Source organism: Apodemus sylvaticus, chromosome X, assembly GCF_947179515.1.
Source record: "Apodemus sylvaticus chromosome X, mApoSyl1.1, whole genome shotgun sequence".
Taxonomy (NCBI): domain Eukaryota; kingdom Metazoa; phylum Chordata; class Mammalia; order Rodentia; family Muridae; genus Apodemus; species Apodemus sylvaticus.
Window position 1 is genome coordinate 112651699 of NC_067495.1, and position 17301 is coordinate 112668999.

At 40.7% G+C, this 17301-nt stretch overlaps 1 pseudogene; it reads right to left on the minus strand.

Moving 5' to 3' along the window:
* Positions 1–15931: 15931 nt before the first annotated feature.
* LOC127675976 (uncharacterized) lies at positions 15932–16017 on the minus strand (annotated as a pseudogene).
* Positions 16018–17301: the final 1284 nt, after the last annotated feature.

A 17301-nucleotide genomic window follows, 5' to 3' on the forward strand; every position in this document is an offset into this window, starting at 1 on the left:
AAAAAAAAACACATGTTACTTCCATTAGATGCTGAAAAAGCATTTGACAAAATTCAACATCCTTTCCTGCTAAAAGTCTTGGAAAGGACAGGAATTCAAGGCCCATACCTAAACATAGTAAAAGCAATATACAGCAAACCCATAGCCAACATCAAACTAAATGGAGAAAAACTTGAAGCAATCCCACTAAAATCAGGGAAAACATAAGGTTGCCCTCTCTCTCCATATATTTTCAATATAGTACTTGAATCTAGAGAAATTATACAAAATAAGGAGGTCAAAAGGATAAAAATTGGAAAGGAAGAAGGCAAACTATCACTATTTGCAGATGATATGATAGTCAACTTAAGTTACCCAAAAAACTCCACTAGAGAACTCCTACAGCTGATAAACAACTTCAGCAATGTGGCTGGTTATAAAATTAAATCAAGCAAATCAGTTGCCTTCCTATAATCAAAGGATAAGCAGGCTGAGAAAAAAGTTAAGGAAATGACACCCTTCACAATAGCCAAAAACAGTATAAAGTATCTTGGTGTGACTCTAACCAAACAAATAAAAGATCTGTATGAGAAGACCTTCAGGTCTGTGAAGAAGGAAATCGAAGAAGACCTCAGAAATGAAAAAATCTTCCACGCTCATGGATTGGCAGGATTAACATAGTTAAAATGGCTATCTTGTCAAAAGCAATATGCAGATTCAATGAAATCCCCATCAAAATCCCAACTCAGTTCTTCATAGAGTTAGAAAAAGCAATTCTCAAATTCATCTGGAATAACAAAAAACCCAGGATAGTTAAAAATATTCTCAACAGTAAAAGAACTTCTGGCAGAATCAATATCCCAGACCTCAAGCAATACTACAGAGCAACAGTGTTAAAAACTGCATGGTATTGGCATAGTGATAGGCAAGTGGACCGATGGAATAGAATTGAAGGCCCAGAAATTCATCCCCACACCTATGGTCACTTGATCTTCAACAACGGAGCTGAAAATATCCAGTGAAAAAAAGATAGCCTTTTCAACAAATGGTGCTGGTCCATCTGGAGGTCAGCATGCAGAAGAATGGGAATTAATCCATTCTTATCTCCTTGTACCAAGTTCAACTCCAAGTGGAACAAAGGACTCCACATAAAACCAGAGAAACTGAAACTAATAGATAAGAAACTGGGGAAGACCCTTGAGGACATGGGCACAGGGGAAACATTCCTGAATAGAACACCAATAGCTTATGCTCTAAGATCAAGAATTGAAAAATGGGACCACATAAAATTACAAAGTTTCTATAAGGCAATGGACACTATAAAAAGAACAAAATGGCATCCAACAAATTGGGAAAAGATTTTCACCAACTGTACATCCGAGGGAGGGCTAATACCTAATATATACAAAGAACTTAAGATGTTAGACCCCAAGGAACTAAATATCCCTATTAAAAAATGGGGTACAGGGGGTTCGGGCGGCTGCGGCGGCGGTGGCAGCAGTGCAGCAGTGGCTGGTCCAGCTGAAGGGCCATCAGCAGTGGAACCAAGGCGACACAGGGTCCAGTTAGGCCCTGCGCCCACGACCACTGACCTTCGCTGACCAGCCGGACGGCAAGCAGCTGTAGTTGTGTGGCGCCTTTCGCTGCACGGAAGCCACTTCAGAACGCAGCCTCCCGCCAGTCAGGAGAGACTCACCTCCATCTTGATTTCGGACTCCAGAGATCAGACAGACTGAGGTACACAAACATAATCTGAGGCCAACACCGCAGGGGTCTGAGCCCGACGGGCGTTGGCCTGCACCCAGGCCCTGGGCTGTTCGGGTGGCCATCGGGGTGCCAACCCAGCCAGGAGGTTTTTTTGCCCTGGCCGGCGCAAACTCCGCCATTTTGCCTACAGGACCCAGAGTGCTCGGGAGGGCAGAGATGGCTAACAAGCATAGCCTGAGGCTAACAAAACAGGGGTCTAGGCCCCAAAAGGCACAGGACTAACCCCAAGAACTGGGCGGCTTGGTGGGCCATCTGTGTGTCAACCCGCCCAGGAGGTTGTTAGCACAGCAGACTCTCCCAGTGCTTTCGGGGAGCGCGGATGCACAAGCTGGCCATCTGGGTCACCTGGCAGACCCAATTAACAGACATAGCCCTAGGGGAACTTTGCTCAGACCTTGGCCTCCCAGGCTTTTGCCTGGACTCAGGGTCTGGGCGACCAGGCTAACCTTGTGTGCGCCAGCCCGGTTGGGGAATCGGCTGCCCAGCGGAGTGAGCGGAACACAGGGGAGGTCACAGCAGCATACACTGTCGGCACTCCCTGGGGGTGCACACGGGCTCCATCTGGTCCACAGACACAATCTGGGGCAAGGCCTCAGGCAGAAGCCCTCAGCTCAACTCTCTCCGCTTCAGATCAGCCTGGGCAGCTGCACCACATCTCCAGGTCCCTCAAGAGGCTAGCGGGGGCTTCCGGGCAGCCAGCTGGGAGAAGTCGGTGTGCTCCGGTAAATCCTGTGGGCCCCAGCAGGAGCCTTCAGGTGCCTGCTTCAGGATCTGAACAGCCTGGACAGCAGCACCCTGTCTACAGGCAGTGCAGGGTGTAAGCTGTGCACCAGAGGCCAACGGGGAAGGGGCAGCTTGCACTGGTGAGTCCAGCACTGACAAGACCAAGTAACACCAGTGAGAACTAGATGGCAAAAGGCAAACGCAGGAACGTCACTAACAGAAATCAAGGCAATATGGCAACATCTGAACCCAATTCTCCTCTACCAACATGTCCTGGATACCCCATCACACCAGTAAAACAAGATTTGGATTTAAAATCACTGGTCATGATGCTGGTACAGGAACACATGAAGGACATACTTAAAGAAATTCAGGAGAAAATGGATCAAAAGTTAGAAGCCCTTGCAAGGGAAACACAAAAATCATTGAAAGAAATCCAAGAGAATATAAAAGCCAACAAGGAGGAAACGCAAAAATCACTTAAGGAAATACAGGAGAACTTTGGTCAACAGGATGAGGTCATGAAAGAGGAAACACAAAAATCTCTTAAAGAATTACAGGAAAGCACAACAAGCAAGTGAAGGAGCTAAGCAAAACCATCCAGGATCTAAAATCAGAAGAAGAAACAACTAAGAAAACTCAAAGGGAGACAACTTTAGAGATAGAAAGCCTTGGGAAGAAATCAGGGGACAGAGATGCAAATATCAACAACAGAATACAAGAAATAGAAGAAAGAATCTCAGATGCTGAAGATTCCATAGAAACCATGGACTCAAAAGTTAAAGAAAATGCAAAATGCAAAAAGCTTGTAACCCAAAATATCCAGGAAATCCAGGACACAATGAGAAGACCAAACCTAAGGATTATAGGCATAGATGAGAGTGAAGATTTACAACTTAAAGGGCCAGCAAATATCTTTAATAAAATTATTGAAGAAAACTTCCCTAACCTAAAGAGAGAGATGCCCATGAATATACAAGAAGCCTACAGAACTCCAAAAAGACTGGACCAGAACAGAAATACTTCCCGTCACATAATAATCAAAACACCAAATGTTCTAAACAAAGAATATTAAAGGCAGTAAGAGAAAAAGGCCAAGTAACATATAAAGGAAGACCTATCAGAATCACAGCAGACTTTTCACCTGAGACTATGAAGGCTAGAAGGTCCTAGGCAGATCTCATGCAGACTCTAAGAGAACACAAATGCCTACCAAAACTACTATATCCAGCAAAACTCTCAATCACCATAGATGGAGAAACTAAGATATTTCACGACAAAACCAAGTTTACCCAATATCTATCCACAAACCCAGCCCTAAAAAGGATAATAGGAGGACAACACCAATACAAGGAGGGAAACTTCACCCTGGAAAAAGCAAGATAGTAACCTTTCATCAAACCCAAAAGAAGTTAAGCAATCAAATTTAAAAAATAACGTCAAAAATGATAGGAAGTAACAATCACTATTCCTTAATATCTCTTAACATCAATGGACTTAAGCCCCAATAAAAAGACACAGACGAACTGACTGGATACGTAAACAGGACCCTACATTTGCTGCTTACAGGAAACACACTTAAGGGTCAAAGACAAACACTACCTTAGAGTAAAAGGCTGGAAGACAATTTTACAAGCAAATGGTCTCAGGAAACAAGCTGGAGTAGCCATTTTAATATCAGATAAAATTGACTTTCAACCCAAAGTCATCAAAACAGACTCTGAGGGACACTTCTTGCTGGTCAAAGGAAAAATACAACAAGAAGAATTCTCAATCCTGAACATCTATGCTCCAAATGCAAGGGCACCCTCTTTCATAAAAGAAACTTTATTAAAACTCAAAGCACACATTGCACCTATCACAATAATTGTGGGTGACTTCAACACTGCACTTTCCTCAATGGACCGATCAGGAAAACAGAAACTAAACAAGGACACAATGAAACTAATTGAAGCTTTGGACCAATTAGATTTAACAGATATATATAAAACATTCTATCCTAAAACAAAAGAATATACCTTTTTTTCAGCACCTCATGGCTTCTCCAAAATCGACCATATAATTGGTCACAAGACAGACCTCAACAAATATAAGAAGATCGAACTAATCCCATGCCTCCTATCAGATCACTATGGAGTAAAAGTAGTCTTCAATAGCAACAAAAACAAGAGAAAACCCACATACACGTGGAAAGTGAACAATACTCTACTCAATGATACCTTGGTCAAGGAAGAAATAAAGAAAGAAATTAAAGACTTTTTAGAACACAATGAAAATGAGAACACAACATACCCAAATCTATGGGACACAATGAAAGCAGTGCTAAGAGGAAAACTCATAACCCTGAGTGCCTCCAAAAAGAAAATGGAGAAAACATACATTACCAGCTTAATGACACACCTGAAAGCCCTAGAACGAAAAGAAGCTATTTCACCCAGGAGGAGTAGAAGGCAGGAAATCATCAAACTCAGGGCCGAAATCAATCAAGTAGAAACAAAGAGAACCATACAAAAAATCAACAAAACCAGGAGCTGGTTCTTTGAGAAAATCAACAAGATAGATAAACCCTTAGCCAGACTGACCAAAGGGCACAGAGAAAGTATCCAAATTAACAAACTTAGAAATGAAAAGGGAGATATAACAACGGAAACTGAGGAAATCCAAAAAATCATCAGATCCTACTACAAGAGCCTGTATTCAACACAACTGGAGAATCTGGAGGAAATGGACAATTTCCTTGACAGATACCAAATACCAAAATTAAATCAGGACCAACTAGACCATCTAAACAGTCCCATAAAGCCTAAAGAAATAGAAGGAGTCATAGAAAGTCTTCCAACCAAAAAAAGCACAGGACCAGATGGTTTCAGTGCAGAATTCTATCAGACCTTCAAAGAAGAGTTAACACCAATACTCTTCAAAATATTCCACTAAATAGAAACAGAAGAACACTACCCACTTCCTTCTACGAAGCCACAATTACGCTGATACCAAAGCCACACAAAGATCCAACAAAGAAAGAGAACTTCAGACCAATTTCCCTTATGAACATCGATGCAAAAATACTCAATAAAATGCTTGCCAACTGAATCCAAGAACACATCAAAACGATCATCCACCATGATCAAGTAGGCTTTATCCCGGGAATGCAGGGTTGGTTCAATATACGGAAATCCATCAATGCAATCCTCTACATAAACAAACTCAAAGAAAAAAACCACATGGTCATTTCATTGGATGCTGAAAAAGCATTTGACAAAATTCAGCATCCTTTCATGCTTAAAGTCTTGGAGAGAACAGGAATTCAAGGCCCATACCTAACCATAGTAAAAGCAATATACAGCAAACCGGTAGCCAGCATCAAACTAAATGGAGAGAAACTTGAAGCAATCCCACTGAAATCAGGGACCAGACAAGGCTGCCCCCTTTCTCCTTATCTTTTCAATATTGTACTTGAGGTACTAGCTCAGGCAATTTGACAACATAAGGAGGTAAAAGGGATACAAATCGGAAAGGAAGAAGTCAAACTATCATTATTTGCAGACGACATGATAGTCTAAGTGGCCCAAAAAAACTCCACTAGAGAGCTCCTACAGCTGATAAACAACTTCAGCAATGTGGCAAGTTATAAAATCAACTCAAGCAAATCAGTGGCCTTCCTATACTCAAAGGATAAGCAGGCTAAGAAAGAAATTAGGGAAATGACCCCCTTCACAATAGTCACAAACAGTATAAAGTATCTTGGGGTGACTCTTACCAAACATGTGAAAGATCTGTATGAAAAGATCTTCAAGACTCTGAAGAAGGAAATGGAAGAAGACCTCAAAAAATGGAAAAACCTCCCAGGATAGCTAGAACTATTCTGAGCAACAAAAGAAAATCAGGGGGAATCAGTATCCCTGACCTCAAGCAATACTACAGAGCAATAGTGTTAGAAACTGCATGGTATTGGTACAGTGGCAGGCAGGAGGATCAATGGAACAGGATTGAAGATCCAGAAATGAACCCACACACCTATGGCCACTTGATCCTCGACAAAGAGCCTACAAACATCCAATGGAAAAAAGATAGCCTTTTCAACAAATGGTGCTGGTTCAACTGGAGGTCAGCATGCAGAAGAATGCGAATTGATCCATCCTTGTCTCCTTGTTCTAAGCTCAAATCCAAATGGATCAAGGACCTCCACATAACGCCAGACGCTCTGAAACTAATAGAAAAGAAACTGGGGAAGACCCTTGAGGACATCGGTACAGGGAGAAAGTTTCTGAACAGAACACCAATAGCGTATGCTCTAAGAACAAGAATTGACAAATGGGACCTCATAAGGTTACAGAGTTTCTGTAAGGGAAAGGACACCATCAAGAGGACAGATCGGCAACCAACAAATTGGGAAAAGATCTTCACCAATCCTACATCAGATAGAGGGCTAATATCCAATATATATAAAGAACTCAAGAAGTTAGACTCCAGAAAACCGAACAACCCTATTAAAAAATGGGGTACAGAGTTAAACAAAGAATTCTCACCTGAAGAACTTCGGATGGCGGAGAAGCATCTTAAAAAATGCTCAACTTCATTAGTCATTAGGGAAATGCAAATCAAAACAACCCTAAGATTTCATCTTACACCAGTCAGAATGGCTAAGATTAAAAATTCAGGAGACAGCAGGTGTTGGAGAGGGTGTGGAGAAAGAGGAACACTCCTCCACTGCTGGTGGGGTTGCAAATTGGTACAACCACTCTGGAAATCAGTCTGGCGGTTCCTCCGAAAACTGGGCACCTTACTTCCAGAAGATCCTGCTATACCACTCCTGGGCATATACCCAGAGGATTCCCCACCATGAAATAAGGATACATGCTCTACTATGTTCATAGCAGCCCTATTTATAATTGCCAGATGCTGGAAAGAACCCAGGTATCCCTCAACAGAAGAGTGGATATAAAAAATGTGGTATATCTACACAATGGAGTACTATTCAGCCATTAGAAACAATGAATTCATGAAATTCTTAGGCAAATGGATGGAGCTAGAGAACATCATACTAAGTGAGGTAACCCAGACTCAAAAGGAGAATCATGGTATGCACTCACTAATAAGTGGTTATTAACCTAGAAAACTGGAATACCCAAAACATAATCCACACATCAAATGAGATACAAGAAGAAAGGAGGAGTGACCCCTGGTTCTGGAAAGACTCAGTGAAACAGTATTCAGCAAAACCAGAACGGGGAAGTGGGAAGGGGTGGGAGGGAGGACAGGGGAAGAGAAGGGGGCTTACGGGACTTTCGGGGAGTGGGGGGGCTAGAAAAGGGGAAATCATTTGAAATGTAAATAAATTATATCGAATAAAAAAATTAAAAAAAAATGGGGTACAGAGCTAAAAAAAAAGAAAGAAACAGAAAATTGATTTAATGTATGTGTTTTCTATAGTTCTCAAAAGGTGCATTAAAATTTGAAATATTTAAAAAAAAATGGGGTACAGAGCTAAACAAAGAATTTTGCCTGAAGAATTTCAGATGGCTGAGAAGCACCACCGTAAGAAATGCTGAACTTCACTAGTCATTAGGGAAATGCAAATCAAAACAACCCTGAGATTTCACCTCACACCAGTCAGAATGGCTAAGGTTAAAAACTCAGAAGACAGCAGGTGTTGGTGGGGATGTGGGCAAAGAGGAACACTGCTACACTGCTGGTGGGAGTGTAAGATGGTACAATCACTCTGGAAATAATTCTGGCTATTTCTCAGAAAACTGGTCATGGCAGTTCCGGAGGACCCGGCTTTACCATGCCTGGGCATATACCCAGAGGATTCCCTTGCATGCAATAAAGACACATGCTCCACTATGTTCATTGCAGCCATATTTATAATAGTCAGAAGCTGGAAAGAACCCAGATGTCCCTCAATGGAGGCATGGATACAGAAAATGTGGTATATTTACACAATTGAATGCTACTCAGCAATTAAAAACAATGAATTCATGAAATTTTTAAGCAAATGGTTGGAATTAGAAAATATCACCCTAAGTGAGGTAACCCAATCACAAAAGAATACACATGGAATGCATTCACTGATAAGTGTATACTAATTAGCCCATAAGCCCTGAATACCCAAGACACAGTTAGCATATCAAATGACTCCTATGAAGAAGTAAGGAGAGGGCCCTGATCCTGGATAGGCTTTATCCAGCATTGTAGGGTAGTACCAGGACACAGAAAAGGGGGGGGGTATTTGCAGAATGGGTGGAGAGAAGAGGGCCTATGGGACATATAGGGAGGGGGTAACCTGGAAGGGGAAACCATTTGTAATGTAAACAAAGAATTTAGATAATAAATAAAAAAGAAGGAATGATGAAACTAAAATTATGTACCACCTTTCCCGAAGGAAAAAAAAAAAGAAACCTAATTTCTCCCTCCTGGCAACATTTTTTATTCTTCCTCAGAGGGAACCTGGTGGGTGTGCCTTGATGGCCTTACACTTTGCCTCTCTGGCTCAGTTTTTCAAAATTAAAAGAAGGGAGAGAGTCCTGAGTTTTGTATCCTTATTAAGATGGTTCCTTGTTTAGTTTATTATCACTCTAAAGATTTTTTTCACTTGTGGGATCAATCCACATCCACTGGAGAATCCACCCCTTTGATCCGCTCCTGCAGAAAACCTATTTCTGCTGTTACTATTTCTGTCCTACTTGGCCTCGGAGCTGTGGGAGCAGGGACAGGTATTTCTTCCCTTGTTCTTTCTAACTCTAGGTACACAGAACCAAGTGCCACCATCGATCAAGATATCCAGTGCCTTCAGCAGGGAATAATTGATTTCTTCGACTCCATTGACTCCCTAGATGAGGTTGTCTTCCAAAATAGGTGAGCACTGGTTCTCCTGTTCCTTCAACAGGGAGGACTCGGTGAAGCTTTAACATAAGAATGGTGTTTCTAGTAAAACAGGAGTTGTTAGAGATAGCATGAAAAAAGTCAGAGAAGGACAAGAAAAATGTAAGAAAAAAAGAGAACAGAAAGAAAGTTGGTATAAAAACTGGTTTTCCACCTCTCCATGGCTCACTACACTTTTACCCAGTATCCTAAGACCCTTTGTAGGTCTAATATTTTTGTGTTCTTTTGCACCATGGGCTTTTAAATGCCTCACTACCCTAACTAAAAACAGGTAGATGACTTGGCAGCTAAGCCCATTCAGATACATTACCATCATTTGATTATGGAGAATTGAGAAATAGCTACCCAGACCCCCAGGGCAGTTACAGAACAACCCAAATGGCACACCTGAGTGCCCTGCCAGAGAGAGCATTCCTGTCATAGCCATTCCAGCTGGGACTCCAGAACGAGTCCACAAGCTGGGGGCACCAATAAACAATAAGTTTGATGAGTAGTTGCTGATGACACGTACCTTCCCTGGACCTTAAATCCTCACTTAAGACACGGATTTCTAGTGGCTAGTGAAGACACCCAGGGAGAGGAAACGGTGATCGATAGTGACTGGGATGATCCTATGACAGATGCTGCTCCATTATATTGGTGCCTCATCTGCTTTCCATCAATGGCTGTCTGACATCTGCTCTCTTTTATAAAGAGAAGGGGGAGATGCCAGAAACCATTCGCACTTAGATTTTAAAACCCCCTCCTTTCAGTCATTTCTAGCCTGCTTTCTCTAGGCTGCTTTTAGAAGGAAGTGTAGTAGTTTAAAGATTAGCCAAGTAAGCTAGATGGTCAGTACATGCAGAGCTCACCCTAGTGGGCTAGAACAAACGAAGCTCACCTGTAGTTAGGTTATCATAGTAACTCCTTTCCACTTCACCTCCTCATGATCAGTTGATAGTACCAAGTTCCTACAGGAATTGCCAAGTCTTCCCTGAGATTCTGAGAAACAATTCTGAGAAACTGTTCCTGAGAAATGATGCTAGCCCCCTGAGATTGTTCCCTGAATACAATGACTTTCCCCCTTCACCCCTCCCTACACCTGCTTGCCTGCCTTTAAATTGCCTTATGTAAAAAACAAAATTTGACAGGTTGATCAGAATACTGTCTTGCTGTCTGTCTCTTGTGTCTCTTGTCTCTTGCCTTTTCCTAGGTGGTCTGGGGACCCTGTTGACTGTCCTGCAGGTTGGGACAAGAAACAAATCCAATTACAGAAGATCTGATACCCTTTCTAGGATATAAGTGTACCAGATACACACAGAGATAAAACTGCTAAAGGGTGAGAATATACTGTAGTTGGTACCATGCATGAGCACAGAGCCTTGGGTTGGATTCCCAGTAACCTGCAAACTAAGTATGATGACATAAGCCTGTATTTCCAACACTTAAGAGATGGAGGCAAGAAAGTTAAAATTTCAAAGTCATCTTTACCTACAAAATGAGTGTGTTGCATACTTAAAAAAACAGGAGAGATGTCATACTAGCAACTTCAAAGCACACTTGAAGCTTTAGAACAAAAAGAAATGGTATCCCAAAGTAGTAGCTGGTAAGAAATAATCAAACTATGGGCTAAAATAAGTAAAATAGAGAGGAAATAATACAAAAAAAAACTATGAAACAGTTTGGGTCTTTAACAAGAGGTGAGGGAGAACAAGGAAAAGAGAGAAGAAAGAAGAGCATGAGAGAGACCAGAAGTCACAAGCACCAAGAGAGCACAGGAAACCAAGAGAATGTGTAGCCAATATGGTGGAGTTCTATAGGAATCTGAGAAATTGATAAGGGAAGCAGAAGCCCAGACCTTGGGCTAGAAATCAATGCAGCACTTTCCCAGAGAGCTGGGAATAAATTTCCCTGAAGATTCAGCTGTATCATTCTTTGGCATATAGCCAAAGTATGCTTCATTCTATCACAAGGACACTTGCACAACCATGTTAATTGCTGCTATATTCATAAGCAGCAACAAAAAACAACCTTCAGGTACCTTGACTGAAGAATGGATAAGGAAAATGTGGTATATTGATACAATGGAGTATTACTTGGCTATTCGAAAAAAAAATTGACATCATGAAATTTACTGATAAATAGATGGAAGTAGAAAATATCATGCCAAATGAAGTATCCCAGTCTCAGGAAGATAAATATGGTATGTATGGATTCATATGTTTTTATTCACTGTGCTGAATTGTTTTTTGTCAACTTGACACAAGTTAAAGTTATCTGAGAGCAGGGAACCTCAATTGAGAAAACTCCTTCATAAGATTAGGCTATGCAGGCAAGACTTCAGGGACTTTTCTTCATTAATGGTTGATGGTGAATGGTTCTGCCTGTTATTTTTCCTGCCATCACCGGGCTTATGGTCCTGAGTTATCTATAATATAGCAAGCCATGCAGAGCTAGCTACTAAGCAGCACCCATCCATCGTCTCTGCATCAGCTCCTGTCTCCAGGTTACTTGTTGGTTTCCGTTCCTGTACTGGATGTCTTCAATGATGAACAGCAATGAAGAAGTGTAAGCTAAATTAGACCTACCCTCCCAAACTTTCTGTATGGTCATACTAATTTGTGACAGCAATAGAAACACTAAGGCATTCAACATTACATAATTGATGACCAGTCTACAATCTGTAGATGAACTGAAGTTAGGTAGAGAGGAAGGGACTGCAGTGGACACATGGATGCTCACAGTATGGGAAAATAGAATATATTTCATTGGTGGACCATGGTGGACAAGAATGAGATCAGGTGGCATGGTGGAGGGAGATGGGGTTGAGGGAGGGAATACAGGAAAAGATAGTTCAAATAGTGGGGCATTTGATGGATGATAGGTAAACCTAGTGCAGAGGTCATTTCCTAAAATATGTGAAGGTGATGCTAAGGAAATCTCCTACTAATGAAGGGGACTGAGTTCCAACTGGGCATCTCTTGTTACCAAACAAAGCTTCCACTACACGTACTGAGTGGCATTATATTGAGTTGTTGGCCAAGGGGATGCCATGGAAACTCACAAACAACACAGACCATTGCCAAGATAATGGGTTGCTCTTTGCAAACAGTCTCTGGGACCCCATTGTTGAGGAAAATATCAACACAAGTCATTGAACATGTAAAATTCATTTTGGTACCTAAACAGAACCTTCATACTTACAGTTTAGTTTTCTGATGCAGGTAGATACTTTGGAAGTTAACCAAAGAGAGATATAAGCACTAATTCAACCACAAAATCTTTGACATGAATCTGTTTTGCCTATAAGCCATGCTAGGTTAATGGTAGCAGAGAACTTGTGGGATTGACCAAACAATAACTGATTTTCCCTATGGCCCACTCTTCTAAATGGAACCCATATCCAAGACTGCTTCAATAACCAGGAACCTGAGACTAGATAGCCCAGGGACCTAGCGTACAATCAAATAATACTGGTCGATAAAAGAGAAGAAATGTAGTGATGAAATGATTATAACTGTATAATTGTCCTATACTCACAGATCAGTACCTTATTCAGCCATGATCCCTCTACTCAGAGCCCAGGGAACATTGCAGAACAGCAAAAAGAAAGAGTGCAAGATCCAGTCAGGGATTGAGGCCATCAGGAGAACAAGACCCTCTGAATCTATGGAACAAGGCTCATATAGACTCAGAGAGACTGAAGCATCAAGCACAGGGATTACTCAGTCTGCTGGAAGTCCTCTGCATATATATTATAGCGTCCAGCTTTAGATTTTTATGAGATTCTTGAGTGTATGAATAAGTTGGTTTCTGACTCTTGTGCCTGTTCTTGGGACTCTGTGTCTTCTGCTGGCCTTCCTGGTCCAGCCTCAATGTGATGATTTTTCTACTTTTTACTTTATTTTGTCATATTTGGTTATTGGCTGTTAGAAGCCTGTACTTTCCTAAGGAGTGACAGAAAAGGAGTGGATCTGGAGGGGAGGAGAGGTGGGAAAAGAACTGAGAAGAGTAAAGTTGAGGGGATGGTAAGCAGTGTATATTATATGAGAAATAGATTTATTGTAAATTTTACTAGAAAGAAACATAAGTTAAACATGGCAGAGGGGCTCCAAAGACTGTAGATTTTTACCTCTGAACTTCTAGGCCGTGATGGGTTCTCTTTTTTTTTTTTTAATTTTTTTTATTCGATATAATTTATTTACATTTCAAATGATTTCCCCTTTTCTAGCCCCCCACTTCCCGAAAGTCCCGTAAACCCCCTTCTCTTCCCCTCTCCTCCCACCCACCCCTTCCCACTTCCCCGTTCTGGTTTTGCCGAATACTGCTTCACTGAGTCTTTCCAGAACCAGGGGCCACTCCTCCTTTCTTCTTGTACCTCATTTGATGTGTGGATTATGTTTTGGGTATTCCAGTTTTCTAGGTTAATATCCACTTATTAGTGAGTGCATACCATGATTCACCTTTTGAGTCTGGGTTACCTCACTTAGTATGATGTTCTCTAGCTCCATCCATTTGCCTAAGAATTTCATGAATTCATTGTTTCTAATGGCTGAATAGTACTCCATTGTGTAGATATACCACATTTTTTGCATCCACTCTTCTGTTGAGGGATACCTGGGTTCTTTCCAGCATCTGGCAATTATAAATAGGGCTGCAATGAACATAGTAGAGCATGTATCCTTATTATATGGTGGGGAATCCTCTGGGTATATGCCCAGGAGTGGTATAGCAGGATCTTCTGGAAGTGAGGTGCCCAGTTTTCGGAGGAACCGCCAGACTGATTTCCAGAGTGGTTGTACCAATTTGCAACCCCACCAGCAGTGGAGGAGAGTTCCTCTTTCTTCACACCCTCTCCAACACCTGCTGTCTCTTGAATTTTTAATCTTAGCCATTCTGACTGGTGTAAGATGAAATCTCAGGGTTGTTTTGATTTGCGTTTCCCTAATGACTAATGAAGTTGAGCATTTTTTAAGATGCTTCTCCACCACCGTGATGGGTTCTTGATGAGGTGAACCACATAAAATTGAAGTGTATACATTCCATCGGTAACAGAGGTAACAGTGATGATATCATGTACACTTGATAATAAGTTTACATAATCCTCTAAGTCAGTTTTACAACACAGTATTGGGACCGGTCAGATAGGTATGTAGTAACTCAGCAATGCCAGCTAATCTGTGTTTGACCCAGTATATGTGCGTGGTGGAAGGAAAGACAAGACATTGTGGCATGTCCTTCTGACTTCCATATGTATGTTGTATACCCTGCATAACATAAATTATGTTAGATAGATAGATGTTGGGTGCTGTGCAAGAGGAACAGCAAAACCATTAGAACTTATGGAATGTGGCACAGCAGTTAGAACAAGCACAGTGGGTATGCCTGAGAGTGCCTAAGTGTCCTCAGGACTTCATGCTGTTGTGGAGTTTCGCTCACATCACATGCCTCATAATCTATAAATTGTATAAAAACTCTAAGGGAGGTTCCACCTCTTAGTGGGCAATGTCATTGTCACCCACAGTGTTAGTTGGATTGAACCTTTTCAAGCATTGCTGCTGGGGCAAAGGAATGAATCAACCACTACTCTTGGAAAGAAATACCAACAAACATGCCTTTCTTGTAAAAGCTGAGCTGGTGATCAGGCAATGATTAATTCCTTGTACCCACTTTTCCAATCAATTTCCTCATGTGATTTAATAAAAGCATGGTTAATGAATAGATGTGCACCCTGGGGATCCAATGTGTAAACAGCAGATTGTTTTTTATATAAATGGTTAGTTCTGTGATTCTTTTAAGTTTTTATAAGATTACTTTTTGAGATAAGTAATAAAGTAATTGGTCCTTTCTCTATAACTGCAAAGTGTGTCCTGCCAGTAAGAGAAACTACTGACAAAATTACCTTGCTTGCTTATGCCTTGTTAATCTATAACAAGTTGCTTAGTTTGGAATATGTATGGGTTCTGGGGAATAATTTGGGCCATCTGTAATTTATAATCAGGTAATCATGAGACAATATTGGGGGAGATGTTTTTCATACATGTACTCATAATTCCTCACTAGAAGAAAATAGAATGTAATCACATTGTAATTTATATATTACAGATTTTGTTTTTTTTAGGATTTTTTTAATATTTTTATTTTCTATATTCTTTGTTTACATTCCAAATGATTTCCCCTTTCCCAGATCCCCCCTCCCCATATTTCCCATAAACCTTCTTCTCTCCATCCATTCTCCAATCACCTACTTCCTTTTTCTCTGTCCTTATATTCCCCTCCAGTGCTAAATCAATACTTTCCAGGATCTGCACCGTCTCCATACTTTTTCTTGGGAGTCATTTGTTATGCAATTTGTGCCTTGGGTATTCAGGGCTTCTGGGCTAATTAATATCCACTTATCAGAGATTACATTCCATGTGCATTCTTTTGTGATTGGGTTACCTCACTTAGGATGATATTTTCTAAACATTTTGTGAATTTTACACAATATCTTCCTACAAACCCAGCTCTACAAAGAATAATAGGAGGAAAACTCCAATACAAGGAGGGAAACAACACCCTGGAAAAAGCAACATAGTTCCCTTCTTTCATCAAACCCAAAAGAAGATAACAACTCAAATATAAAAATAACATTGAAAATGACAGGAAGTAATACACTTGATCTTAGCCAAAAGGCCAAGAAGCGATGACAGGAAGGTATAATCACTATTCCTTAATATCTTTCAATGACAATGGACTCAACTCCCCAATAAAAAGACATAGACTAACAGACTGGTAAGGTAACAGGTCCCTAGATTTTGCTGCATACAGGAAACACACCTCAATGTCAAAGACAAAAACTACCTTAGAGTAAAAGGTTGGAAGACAATTTTACAAGCCAGTGATCTCAGGAAAAGAGTCGGAGTAGCCATTCTAATATCAGATAAAATTGACTTTCAACCTAAAGTCATGAAAAGAGATACAGAAGGACACTTCTTGCTGGTCAAAGGAAAAATCCACCAAGAAAAACTTTCAATTCTGAACATCTATGTGCCAAATGCAAGGGCACCCTCATTCGTAAAAGAAACTTTACTAAAGCTCAAAGCATACATTGCACCAAACACAATAATTGTGGGTGACTTCAATACACCACTCTCCTCAATGGACCAATCAGGAAAACAGACTAAACAGGGACACAATAAAATTAATTGAAGCTTTGGACCAATTGGACTTTACTGATATTTATAGAACATTTCACCCTAAAACAAAAGAATATACCTTTTTCTCAGCACCCCTTGGTACCTTCTCCAAAATCAAACATATAATTCGGCACAAGACAGACCTCAACAAATATAATAATATCAAACTAATCCCATGCCTCCTATCAGATCACTATGGAGTAAAAGTGGTCTTCAATAGCAACAAAACAACAGAAAGCCACATACACATAGAGGCTGAACAATACTCTACTCAATGACACCTTGGCCAAAGAAGAAATAAATAAAGAAATCAGAGACCTTTTAGAATTTAATGAAAATGAAGGCACAACATACCCAAATCTTTAGGACACAATGAAAGCAGTGCTAAGAGGAAAACTCATAGCCCTGAGTGCCTCCAAAAAGAAAGTGGAGAGTGCATACACTAGCAGCTTAATGACACACCTGAAAGTCCTGGAACAAAAAGAAGCCAATTCACCCAGGAGGAGTAGAAGACAGGAAATCATCAAACTCAGGGCTGAATTCAGTCAAGTGGAAACAAAGAGAACCATACAAAGAATCAACAAATCCAGGAGCTGGTTCTTTGAGAAAATCAACAAGATAGATAAACCCTTAGCCAGACCGACCAAAGCACACAGAGAAAGTATACAAATTAACAAAATTAGAAATGAAAAGGGGGATATAACAATAAAACTAAGGAAATTCAAAAAATCATCAGATTCTACTACAAAAGCCTATACTCAACACAACTGGAGAATCTAGAGGAAATGGACAA